General features: G+C 35.8%; 1 protein-coding gene across 11 annotated transcripts in view; it reads left to right on the forward strand.

Moving 5' to 3' along the window:
• Positions 1 to 13,604, forward strand: part of IFT81 (intraflagellar transport 81) — a 190,409-nt gene that overhangs the window by 130,003 nt on the left and 46,802 nt on the right. The window lies entirely within an intron of this gene.

Below are 13,604 nucleotides of genomic sequence, written 5' to 3' on the forward strand. Positions count from 1 at the left end.
ACGGTCCTGGGATTGAGCCCAGAATTGAGCCCCACATTGGGCTCCCTGTTTAGGGGGGAGCCTGCTTCTCTCTTTCCCTCTGCTGCTCCCCCTGCTTGTGCTCTCTCTGTCTGTGTCAAATTAATTAATTAATTAATTTAAAAAAAAAACCCAAGTATAAATCTAGTTGAATTGATATTCTCAAAGAATTTTGAATGCTGTCATCTCTGAAAGCAGTTACCCAAAAATGCCATGAAGCTTTGTCCTTGATACCAACCTGTTTATTATTCTTATCAATAATTTAGATTAATTAATAGTTAATGTTTATTATGCAGGTACAATGTGCCAGACATCATCCTAGGCTTATTATATACATTATCTTATTTATTTCATTGAACAACTCTAAGAGACAGTTATGATCATTATTCCTAGTTTTTACAGATATGGGAACTAAGGCACATGGAGGATATGTGATAACTTACCCAAGATCACGTGGCTAGTAAGTAGTAGTACCATGATTGGAATTGAGGTGGTCTCCCTCCAGAACCCTTAATAATTTTCACATGACAGGAAGCTAGAAGGAATAGTCAGCCTGAGAGAGATGATAGAATTAGGGTTCAAAGTCATTTTGGGAGGCAGGAGCTTTGTGCTAAAACAAACAAAATGCCATTAACAGGATTATGAATACAATGTTGTAGAATTTGAGTTTTGTCTGCCATCTCAACATACCACCCATGAGTAATGCAGCATTAGAAAACAAATTATTATACTCTATTAATAAAAATGTAATATTCTATTTATGGTGAAATGGTGAAATTATGCCTGGAATACTATTTTACATTTTTGGCATATATTTTAAGAAGGACATAGTCAAGGCAGAGTCCAGATGAAGGTAACCAAAATGGATGAAAGTCTGGCAATTTTCATAGAAAGAATTGATTAGGTATTAACTGAGAACAAAAAAAAGAAGGCATAATAGAATTGCACTTAAATTTCAAAAGGATTATAGAAAGGATGGTGTGCATAAAAAGACTTAACATAGCAGGCCTGAAACTGCTATTCTTAGAAAATCTTGTTTGCAAGATTGGCCCTTGGCTGGCATCTAGGAACTTGGAATTTAGAAAGATTCCCTCCACTCCCTGATAAGAATTGCTCACTGTGCCTAAACTGTATATACAAAGAATGTGGTTTATTTTGAACACCTGCTTTCCTTCTCAGAGCCTGAACTTTGGTAAGGGCTAGACAGAGAGTATGCCTCCGTGACCAGACCAAATGCCTGGGTGCTGAGTCTCTAATGAACTTACCTGGTTGGCAGCATTTCATGCATATTGTTATAACTCACTGCTGGAGGAATTAAGGGAGAAGACTCTTGGAAGCTTGCCCCTGGTTTCCTCTGGATTTCACCTCATGTGCCTTTTCCCTTTGCTGGTTTTGCTTTTATGTTTTCATTGTAATAAATCATTGCCAAGAGTATGACTATAGGCTGAGTTCTGTGAGTCCTCCTAGCAAATCATTGAACCTGGGCATGGTCTTGGGGACCCCTGATACAGATGGATTAGTATTCTTCTTATTTGTTTGACAGAAGGCAGAATTAGGACCAATGGTGAGAAAGAAATATTTGATTGGCTATAAGGGAAAATTTCTACAACTTAAGCTTTCTTCAGTAGTGAGGCAGGCTGCTTTGGTGAAGTAGAGTGCTCCACCATTTAAAATATTATGACAGAAGCTGGATGAGGGACATTTTAGAAGTAATGTGTGCATTTAGTAGGAAAAAAGATTGGACTGGATCAATGTTTTGGATTTTTTTTAATCTTAAAAAATATGATTATACAAGTAATACCTGAATGTGTTCTTGTGGTGTGAAAATCAAACAACACACATAAAGTAAAAGTCTTCCTTGACTACCTCCCACCCCCAATCTGAGTCCCTCAGTCCCTTTACCAGAGAGAACCACTGCTTCCAGTTTTGTGTACCTTTCAGCCCTTGCTCTAAGGATAGACATAGATAATACTGTTTTGTGGGTTTTTAAAAATATAAATGGTTTTATACTGTGTTTATTGTACAACTTGCTTTTAATAAAATGTTTTGGAGATTTTTCCATGTCAGTAAATGAGGAGGTTAAGAGAGTTCTGTGGAGGTTAAAAGAATCAGCTCTGGAGCCAGAACACCTGTGTGCAGATCTCTGCTCTGCCACCCAGCAGCTTTTCAGCCTCAACGTGTTACCGAACTCCTCCGTGCCTCAGTTTCCTTGTCTATAAAGTGGTGTAACTGCTGTGGAAAACAGTATGACAATTCTTCAAAAGTCAAACACAGAATTACCATATGACCCAAAAATTCCCCTCCTAGGTTAGAATCCTCACGTGGTTTTCTCTTAGGACTTTCTAAATGCAAATTATTGCAGTTATTCTAAGTTATGATAACTTGAATTATTTGGACAGGATTTTAAGTATTAAAATAAGTGACCTTAGTTTTCCATAATTTGGAGTGCTTTTAAAATGTTTGCATAGAATTACCTAACTTTACGCAGGATTCAGTGTAAAAAGGGACATAAAAACAGTATTATAGCAAAGTATAAGTTAATGGTCATACATTTGACTCTGAGTTGTTGTAAAAGATTGCTGTAGTCAGTATGATGTTTTTAAGATAATGTAATGAACTTAATTAAGGAGCATGTCTTCCAGAATAATACCCCTGTTATTTTTCCCTAGCTCACACTCCATGACCCTGAAACGTACTGCCATAGCACTCTGTTCCTGTGTGTTGTAACATACAACACACTTAAGAACACTTGTTCCGTTTCTGCTTCCCCTAAGAAAGCAGTAAGCTCCACGGCAGCAGGGGCTTATCTCTTGCTCACCATCATTTACTTTAATACCTGGCATGTAACAGGCACTTAGTAAATGTGTGGAAATCTGAAAGTATATAATGTAATCTAGATATATGTATGTTTTTCATCAGAAAAGTGATAATATTAAAAATGTCTTGGCACTTCTTTGTAGGCTTCAGTTGATAGGAAAAATTACTTATATTAACTCTTTGTCTTAACCATAGTTGTATATTTCATTGTATAAAGTTTTTTTATTTTTTTTAATTTTTTTTAAAGCTTTTATTTATTTTTTAGAGAGAGAGAGAGAGTGTGTGTGTGTGTATGTGGCTGGCAGTGGGAAAAGCAGGCTCCCCACTGACCAAGGAGCCCGATTTGGGACTCAATCCCAGGACCCTGGGATCATGACCTGAGCTGAAGGCAGACGCTTAACGGACTGAGCCACCCAGTCATCCTAGATAAAGTTGTTTTTAGATACCTGACCACAAACCTAAATTTGCCATTTAAACTGTTAGCCTCCATTAATTCTTTGGTAAGTACAAATTTTGCTATTTCATAGGTGGCAATCTGAGTGTGATGACTATCTCTCTTAATGGAAGGGCAAAGAAGAGAGTCTGTGCCTCTTGTAGTAGTCCCACATAGCTACTGATCTTTCCCATCTTAGTCATCTTGATATCTCTGAATCTCTGCTTTAACTATTTGAAAAAGCAAAGAAAAAATCAGCCCTGATGATGCAATGCTGGTACCCTTCCTAGAGTTGTCATTCAAATGAATGCATGCCTTTTGGTTCTGAACTTTTTTTAAAGATTTATTTATTTATTTTAGAGGGTCCACGGGAGGGGCAGAGGGAGAAAATCTCAAGCAGACTCCCGGCCGAGGGTGGAGCCGGATGCGGGGCTCCATCCCATCACCCATGAGATCACGACCTGATCTGAAACCAAAATCAGTCACTCAACTGACTGAGCCACCAAGGCGCCCCAGGGTCTGAACTTTTTTATAGTAACAAATGAACCTCTGGTTAAGGTTCTGTTGGAACCTTAACCTTTCATGTATTGAAGGTCACTCCTGGTTAATGGTGTATGAGTATAGAGCCCATTATATTTTGTTCCCTAACCATTGCAAGAAGCTCACTTGTTTTGCAGTTATGACTGCTTTAAAAATGTGCTTGGTCAAATAATGTTTATAAGAAGTTTTAGAGAGATCCCACCAATTCATTCTACAGCTACCGATAGAAATCCTAGAGCTAAATTGCAAAGATTATGAAATCTTCTTTAAATACTTCAAAGAGAAGCACAGTGAAGAAAAGGGAATCCTGGCAAGGTTTGCTGCAGCTGTCAGATCCCGAAAAATTAGGAATCAAATTTTGACACTTGTAATTGAATCATCCACCCTTCTAAGTGAGCCCAGGCAAACCTGTGATATTTTTAGAACCTTTCAAGTCACATTACACTCTTTAGAGTTCATAGCAGGACCCGAGGGCCCTAAAATTTCCCAAGAGATAGAACAAAACAGAATCAAATAAGTCTGGCTCAATTCACTGTGATAGAAGTAGTATATTATGCATGCAATCTAGCTAATGCCACAGTTGCAACCCAAAATTTGAAAACTTTTCATAGCAAAATGTTTTGAGAGTTAACTGCTTGGACAGCAGTTGAAAAATCCATTATGTCTAATATAGTAACAGCTGTGTAGTGGTGATTTGATTTATAATAGAAGCATTAGAGACCTTGATGGTGTGATTAACTGTGTTTCACAGATGGATGTTCCTGTGCCACAAGTTTCATTTAAGACATATGATAAGCATATAATAAGCAAGTTTCATTTAAGACCTATAATAAGACATATAATAAGCAATATATATGCTGGTATATATACTCTCTCAAAAGAATTAGCAATTAACTATCCACTACCATTTATAGGTAATTACATTGCTTATGCTTGGATTGGTAAAATTTTCTAATTTATTTTTTAATTTTTTAAAAAGATCTATTTATTTATTTGAGAGAGATTGCAAGTGAGCACAGGGGGGAGGGGCAGAGGGAGAGAGAATCTCAAGCCGACTCCACGCTGAGTGTGGACCCCCGGTGGCAGGGGGTTGATCCCAGGACCCTGAGATCATGACCTGAGCTGAAATCAAGAGTCAGACACTTAACCGACTGAGCCACTCAGGCGCCCCCAAATTTTCTAATTTAAAGCTAAAAACCTAATACTAACAGGTTGCAAAAGTTTAGAATTCTATTTGTATGTGTGTCTGTGTTGGCACTAGTTATGATGGGTGATTTGAAGACTATCATTTTAACAGAAAACAAAGATTGCTTTGAAACATTTTTTCTTGCCTTAAAACAAATATCTGAGACCAGACTTCAGGGAGTCCAAATGATTTATTCAGCATAACATGAAAAGACAGTCTCTTCGGGTTTTCTACAAGTCTGAATTCAGACAAAATAGAAGACACTGACAAATGGGTGAAAAATTCGTGATCATTGGGCTTGTTCATGCTACTCTTGAACAGTTGGTGTTACCTAATGTGACACCTAACTCTCTTGGACCTTTTTCTGTAGTTTTCCATGCTTAAAAATCATTTGATGAAGTAACTGACAAAGATGTGATTTAATTAAGAAATGGAAAATAGCATGCATATTGGACTAACAGGATTTGAGGACAAAAGTACTCATTCTAGTCCAGTTTTTCCAACTTGCTGAAATTTGGTGAGTTGTATTAATTTCTCTATAGGTTTCCTTTTCTGTAAAAGGGAAATAGTGTTTTTTCAAAAAAATAGATTTTTGTGGTTCTTGACCATATGAAGTATTTATTATATGGTTGTCTTGTAAGGTCCTCACAGCTAATTACTGTGAAAATAGTTTTCATGCCAGATACTGAGGTGGAAAATTTGCAGCAGGAGCAGAGAGATGCTTGTTTCTGCATAAATATCCAGATTGACACCTGGAATCTAATAATGCTTTTGAGTTCCAGATAAGCTTGAAAAGCATTTGTAAATGGTTATATACTTAAGGAAATAAGCTGCTTTGTCCATTTAAAAAGCTAGCCCAGATTTTGATCATTACTATTAAAAGTTCTAAGACATATTAAATGGTAAAAAGAGAAATAACATCTGGCAAATTCCATTTTGATCACCAAGGAATCTGTAAAATTAGTCCTGAAGCTAGAAGCTAGCTCTAGAAAGCTTTAATCTTACTGATCTCAGCATTTAAAATGATGGCTGTTCTTCATAAGTGACAAATTTAGGTAACGAATGTATATTGGTCCAAATGATTAGTAATAGCTGCTATAATGGACCTTCCTGCACAGTGGCAAGCTTTCTAGTTCACTTTAATGACAAATTTGCTTTATTAACCTGCTATAGTGAACTATAGAAAGCTTTTCCTTAATGTTCCACGAGTTTGTTGCTTATCTCCTATGCCAGAGTTCCTTTAAAAATTATTTTAAAAAATTCTTAAATTAAGTATTTAAAAAATAAATCCCAAAAAATTCACTCATAACTCTATCCGCCCAATACAACAGCTATTTTTATTTCTTAATTCTCTCCCAATCTTGGCTTATAAATATATATATATATATTCAAAATTTTTACATAGTTGTACTGAGAGTATATAGATTTGTAATTGCTTACAGTAGTAATTATTCTATTTTTTTAAGATTTTTTTTTAAATTTATATGAGAGAGAGAGAGAGAGAAACAGCATGAGAGGGGAGAGGATCAGAGGGAGAAGCAGGCTCCCCGCTGAGCTGGGAGCCTGATGTGGGACTCAATCCCAGGAGTCCAGGATCGTGACCTGAGCCAAAGGCAGTCGCTTAACCAACTGAGTCACCCAGGTGCACTAATTATTCTATTTTAGTTCTAAAGAGCATCCATCACACCTAGATTTTTACTTTTCTGCTTAATTACTTGACGTTTCTTTATTTCTTTACTATTTAGAAGAAACAGTTATCATCTCTTATTTTCTAGGTACTCCTTAACTATATTCAAACAGAATGACAGACATTATTAATCATTATCCATTATTCAATTTTTATAGAATTTTAGTATATTTTATAAATTTTATTTAAAAACTACCTAGTTTTGGGTGCCTGGGTGGCTCAGTTGGTTAAGCGACTGCCTTCGGCTCAAGTCATGATCCCGGGATCGAGTCCCACATCGGGCTCCCTGCTCAGTAAGGGAGCCTGCTTCTCCCTCTAAGCCTCCCCCCTCTCATGTACTCTCTCTCTCTCATTCTCTCTCTCAAATAAATAAATAAATCTTTAAAAAAAAAACAAAAACTACCTAGTTTTATTTTAGACAAATAATCATTCATTTTATAATGGTAACATTGTATATTTTGATCCTCAGAGGTTCTAAAAACCCTTTACATGGTAATAAAGTATTTTCAAGAATTGGCTACTATATGAAGACAAAACAGTAATTGCCTAAGGTCACTTTAAGTGGTGGAGCCAGGATTTGAAATTACATTGCTCTGACTCCAAAGCCTGTGATCTTAACACCTCTCTGAACTGCTTCTGTGACCTTGTTGTACTGCTCCTAGGACTTTAATGATTAAGTCCTAAATGAAATTATTTGTGACTTTTTGCTCATATAAATTGTTACAACATGGAATTATGAGTGAATTTGATTTTTAATACTCAAAGTCTATTCAAAATAAAATCTATCAGCTGTTAGGTTTTTGTTGGTGATGGGCTTTCTTTGAGGTGGGTTGTACTTTTAATTATACTTTTTTAAGATTGATACAAATATGTAGTTTAAAATAGTACTACAAAGCTTATAATGAAAATAATGATCCCCTTTCACATTCCCAAGTCATGCTTCCTTGAGGCAATCTCTCTTAATGCCTTTGGTTGTTTCTTGTAGTATTTACTTCTACATTTCTAAATAGCATGTTTGTGCTGAAACTTAAAATTTTTTTTTCCATTTTGGATATACTACCGTAGGAAATGAGGATTTAGCCTACACTTCTCATTACCTGTCTACCCCCATACCCGTTCTTCCATTCATTAGAGCCTCCCTATGATAATTTTTTTTAAGATTTTGTTTATTTATTTGACAGAGAGAGACACAGCAAGAGAGGGAACACAAGCAGGGGGAGTGGGAGAGGGAGAAGCAGGCTTCCCGCTGAGCAGGGAGCCCGATGCGGGGCTTGATCCCAGGACCCTGGGATCATGACCTGAGCCGAAGGCAGACGCTTAATGACTGAGCCACCCAGGCGCCCTCATTATGATAATTGTAGAAACACAGTTTACAGCTGAGCCACATAGTATACTATGATTACATATCCTTGTAGTCTTGTACACTTGTACACTGTAAAAAAAATTAATACTGACCTAATTTTTTTGTTTTTGTTTGGTTAGTTTTTTCATGTACCTATCACCCACTCAGCTCCAGACCTTCTGATAGAACTGTACAATTTATCTTAATATGGCATATGTTCATACACAGTAATCTGTTAATTATATTTTGTAAACGTTAGGTGTATTCTTTTTGGAGTCCCTCTCATTTTTCTGTTCCAGTTGGAAGATTTATATCTAGACTTGCTGTGAACCGTAGGCTTGTTGTAAACTGTAATCTGGGGCTTCATAGTCATCATCCTGGAATTTCTTTAACCATTCTCCTGTTTTGGATCCCCTGCTTTTCACATCCCAAGTCTTCTTTCTTGGTTTATTTCCTTGTTGTAATAGAGAATGTTCCTGAAGAGGGACTTAGAAGGTACATTTTTGAGAATCTTGCTTGTGTGAAACTGTCTTTATTCCATCTTCTTTATTCCATCTGTCTTTATTCCATCTTGTCTTTACTCCATTCCATACATGATTGATAGTTTGATGGAATGGTGAATTCTGGTTGAAAATCTTTTTCTTTTTTTTTTTAAGATTTTATTTATTTATTTGACAGAGACAGAGACAGCAAGAGCAGGAACACAAGCAGGGGGAGTGGAAGAGGGAGAAACAGGCTTCCTGCCGAGCAGGGAGCCCAATGTGGGACTCGATCCCAGCACCCTGGGATCTCGATCTGAGTGGAAGGCAGACGCTTAACGACTGAGCCACCCAGGTGCCCGAAAATCTTTTTCCCTGAGAATTTTGAAGACATTGTTCTTTTGTCTTCTAGTGTTCAGTGTTGCTGTCTGAGGCTGTTTTAATTCCCGGTCCTTTGATGTGACCTTTTATTGTTACTATTGTTATTTTACCTCTTCTTGAAACTTTTGGGATTTTCTCTTTACCTCTGATTTTCTAAATTTTTAAGGTTATGGGCTTAAATAATCTTTTCTTCTTTCATTGAGCTGGGAATTCTATTGGTCCTTTCAATTTAGAATCTTATTTTATATCCTTCAGTTCTGGGAGATTTTCTTGTATTATTTCTACTCTTTAAAAAAAATTCCGGGAGTGCCTGGGTGGCTGTCAGTTAGGCATCTGCCTTCGGTTCAGGTCACGATCCCAGGGTCCTAGGGTGGAGCTCTGAGTCTGGCTCTCTGCTCAGCAGGGAGCCTACTTCTCCCTCTCCCTCTGCCTGCTGCTCCCCCTGCTTTTACACTCTCTCTTTTTCTCTCTGTCAAATAAATAAATAAAATCTTTCTTTTTAAATTCTCTTCTTCTGGAACTCAGTGGTTAGATTTGGGACCTTCTATATTGATTCCTTAATGTTTATTTAATTTTCAAAATGGTTTATTTTTAAAAATGTGTTAAGTAAAAGTAGGTGACAATGTGTTTGTGTGTGTGTGTGTGTGTGTGTGTGTGTGTATCATATGTGAAGAGTAAAGAACAATGAGATCATGAACATATACTTAGCACTCAGCTTAGAAAAAGAAACTTTGAGGTTCTCTGTGTGCCTCTCCTTTATCCTATTTGATTTCCACCCCTCTAAGAGGTAACCACCATCTCAAGTTAGGTATTTGGCGTTTTCTGACTCTTATTTGCTGTTTGACCACACATTTGTGTCCCTGAACTATATTGTTTAGTTTTCCTAAGCAATACTAATGGAAGCATACTCTGTATATTCTATAAGTTGCTTGTTTTGCTGTACATTATTTCTTGAACTTAAAATTGTTTACTTTCACTGTATATATGTAGTTGAATATACAACAATTTGTTGTGGTTTGTTTTCCAGTTTTTTGCTATTGCAGTGTTTCTGTCAACATTCTTATGTCTGTGACTATGAACAGAATTTCTCCAGAGCAGTGTTTAACTTTTTTCACAATGACACTTTAAAAAATTGATCATTGTTTAGCATACTGAGGTAAAAGGACAAGGCTGCATATAGCTGAGGGTGACTGGCTTGGGAGTTCTTTATAATATCTTGCCCAACTGCTGCAAAGTCTTAGTGGATTAATATCTTGGCATACACTTAATATTTGTGCCACATGAGCACACTGGAGCATACTGCATTTATGAAGCTCTGCTCTGGAGCAGTTCTATTCAAAGAGTTGTCTGAAGTCCTGTTTTAGCCCATAAACTGTTAGTTACTAATCCATGACCATATAAGTTGAACAGAAGCATTTAGAAACATTTATAGTAATGTGATGTTTCCTAAATATTTTTATTGTTTTATTTAAGTATCTACAAATGATTAGAAATTTTTAAAACTGCTCCATCACCGTAGGTAAGTTTGAGAAGCCCTGCTATTTATTGGAGTGGAGTTGGTGGGGCATAGGCTGAACACAGTGTCAACTGAAGTAGATATGAAGTGTTTTCCAAACTGTTGTTCTAAATTACAAATCCTCCATTTCCTGTGGTATACAGGTATTCCACTTTTTCCATATCTTCACCAACACTTAGTATTGAAGGACTTCTTTTTGCTATTTGGGTGGATGTTAAAATAGTATCTTACTGTGGTTTTAGTTTGTATTACTGATTACTAATGAGGTTGAGCATCTTTTAATATGTTTATTGGTCATCTTGGATTTCTCTTCTGCGAAGTGACTATTCAAGTATCTTATCCATTTTTCTATTGGATTATTTGTCTTTCATTTATTGATTTATAGGTTTAATTTATATATGTTGGATACAAATCGTTTGTTGGTTTAATGTGTTACCAATATGCTCTCCCAATTTGTGACTTATATTCCTAATCTTTTAATATATATTTTGATGAACAAAAATTCTTGATTTTAGCCAAGTTAAGTTTATTGATCATCTACTTTCAGTTTGTGCTTTTGCATCTTGTTTAATAAATCCTTTCCTATCTCAAAAGTATGGTGATATTTTCTTATATCCTAAAAGATGTTTATTTTATCTTTCACATTTAAGTCTGTAATCCAGTTGGAACTGATTTTTATATTTTATGAAGTAAGGGGTCCATTAATTGAAATTGTATTCTTTTCCCTCAAGTTTGCCACAGCAGCAGTCTACATACACACAATCCCTTTGAGAGCTTTAATAATTTTAAAAATACATAAAGGGTTCCTGAGACCAAAAAGTTTGAGAATCACTGTTACAGATCCACAGGAAAAATGAAAACTCCAATAAAAAAATGGGCCAAAGGCAAATCATTAAAAAAAATTCCCCTAGATGAATAATGAACATGACAAAAAAAGTTAATTTCCTTAATAAAGAAATGCAAATAAAAAGTAAAATACTATTTTAATTATCAAGTTGACAATTATTAAGGGCACTATAAATAGCCTTTGAAGGGCAGTTTGACAAAATATATCAAAACCTTATTTCCTTCTGACCATTTCTGGAAGTATGTCCTATAGCAATTGTTAAGAATGTTTCTGAAGTTTTAGCTTCAATATATTCATCATGGTTTTTTGTAACAATTTGAAAATTCAGAAATTATTTGAAATCCAAATGATAGTGAGAAGAAACTTCCAATGGATGAAAAACATTGATAATGTGTTTTCTGTCCTCTAATTCATCCAGGGTAGTAGATCCCTTAGACTGCTTTGATGGCCACCTATTGCTTAATTGTACATAACTATCATTAATCTGGCCCTGACTACCCTTCCCTTAGGTAGTTTGCCCTGTGAATGTCAAATAATAACCAATTAGCATAGAGCATATTGAGTAATTGGTGGGTTTGTTCTTCTACCAAAAATATTTATAGCTTTTAGCTTTTAAAAATAATTCTGGAGCACAGCATGATAAAGAAGAGAAAAATTGGCCTAGATAATACAGACGATAGCAGATGAACAGGGCTGATTTCATTTTGGGCACTTTGCCCAGGACACTTTTAATAGAACATATAGTTACTCTAGGGATTCTGAGTCTGTGGTTATGTCAGACTTACACATTTATTCTTTAAAAGGAAAAATTGCAAGTTATTGGTCTCTGGGTACATTGGTATGACTTAAATTTTTAAACCATTCCTATAATCCAGCCATTGATAATTTGCTGTGTGTGGGCTGGATTCCTTACTATTAAAACTAACTTAATCATGGAGAGAAAAATATTTTGAACTTCCTTCTTCTAAAACACAGTGGGTACTTCATTTCTTTCAAAGTTTAAGTCAAGTTTTAAAAGATTTCTAAACTAGGAATTAGATGGTTATTTTTATGTGAAAAATTTTTAATCTCACTATTGTTGAGGACTTTATTTGTATACTGAAAAATCAGTCAATTTGGAAATTGATTGGATTTCCAAATAAGGAAAAAAATCACTTACATTTTAGAAATGCTGTGCTTCCTATTTTACTACCTCACAATTTAGAATTATTGCCCTTATGTTTAGCCTTAAAAATTAGGAGGGAAAATAGCAACATGGTAGTAGAACTTACATTGGAATAGTGGCTTCAAGTGAATTTTTCCTTTTTCTGTTTTCCAAAATTTCAGTAATATGTTAATTACTATTACTATTATTATTTAGAGGGGGGAGAGGCAGGGGGTAGTGAGAGAGATAATATTAAGCAGGCTCCACGCCTGGTGCAGAGCCTGTCATGGCGCACGATCTCATGACCCCAAGATCATAAGGTAAGTCAGAATCAGGAGTTGGGATGCTTAATCTGTGGAGACACCCAGACTCCCCTACAAGGTAATTCTTTGAGAATCTTAGCCTTTTTAATACCCAATCCTTTTAAAGGTTAACTTGAGAAGCGTTATAAATAATTTTATAAATAATAAAAGTAATGGGGCGCCTGGGTGGCTCAGTCGGTTAAACATCTGACTCTTGATTTTGGCTCAGGTCATGATTTTGGGGTCAGGAGATCAAGCCCCACGTCAGGCTCCATGCTCAGCACAGAGTCTGCTTGAGATTCTCTCTCCCTCTCCCTCCTTTTATCCTCCCTCTGCTCACGCTTCTGTCACTAAAATAAATTTTAAAAATCTTTAAAAAAATAAAATAAAAATTTCAAAAAAAAAAAGAATTACCTTGTATTAGGTAAAATGGAAACTTGTTTTGAAGTGATGTGCTTAAATATAACAGGCCAAATTCTTACTTGGAAATTTTCTTTATAATGTAGTTAATAAAAGGATAGAGTAGGAAGAAAAATTATTTTATATAGTAAAAAAAATCTGAAAATTATTAGTATAATGGTACATATGAGGAAGGATTTTTTTTTTTTAAGTATTATGTTCTGTTTCAGAAATACCAGAAATTTCTCACATTTGCTTCTGGCATTTGCTTCTTATATCAAGCAATACTTTTAATGAGCCAGGATCTTTACACCTTCTGTTTCCTCTACCTGGAATGTTCTTCTTTGCCTCTTCCTCCTTCCTCCAACACACTCTTACTTCTTCAGTCTTGGCTTAAATGTAATTATTTTGAGAAGCTTGCCATAATCCACATCCCCTAAATCCCAAGACCCACTTTTCTTGCCTTCATCCCAACCCAGGCTAAACTCTTTTATTATTTTTTCTCAGGACCAC

Source organism: Zalophus californianus, chromosome 14 (genome assembly GCF_009762305.2).
Source record: "Zalophus californianus isolate mZalCal1 chromosome 14, mZalCal1.pri.v2, whole genome shotgun sequence".
Classification (NCBI taxonomy): domain Eukaryota; kingdom Metazoa; phylum Chordata; class Mammalia; order Carnivora; family Otariidae; genus Zalophus; species Zalophus californianus.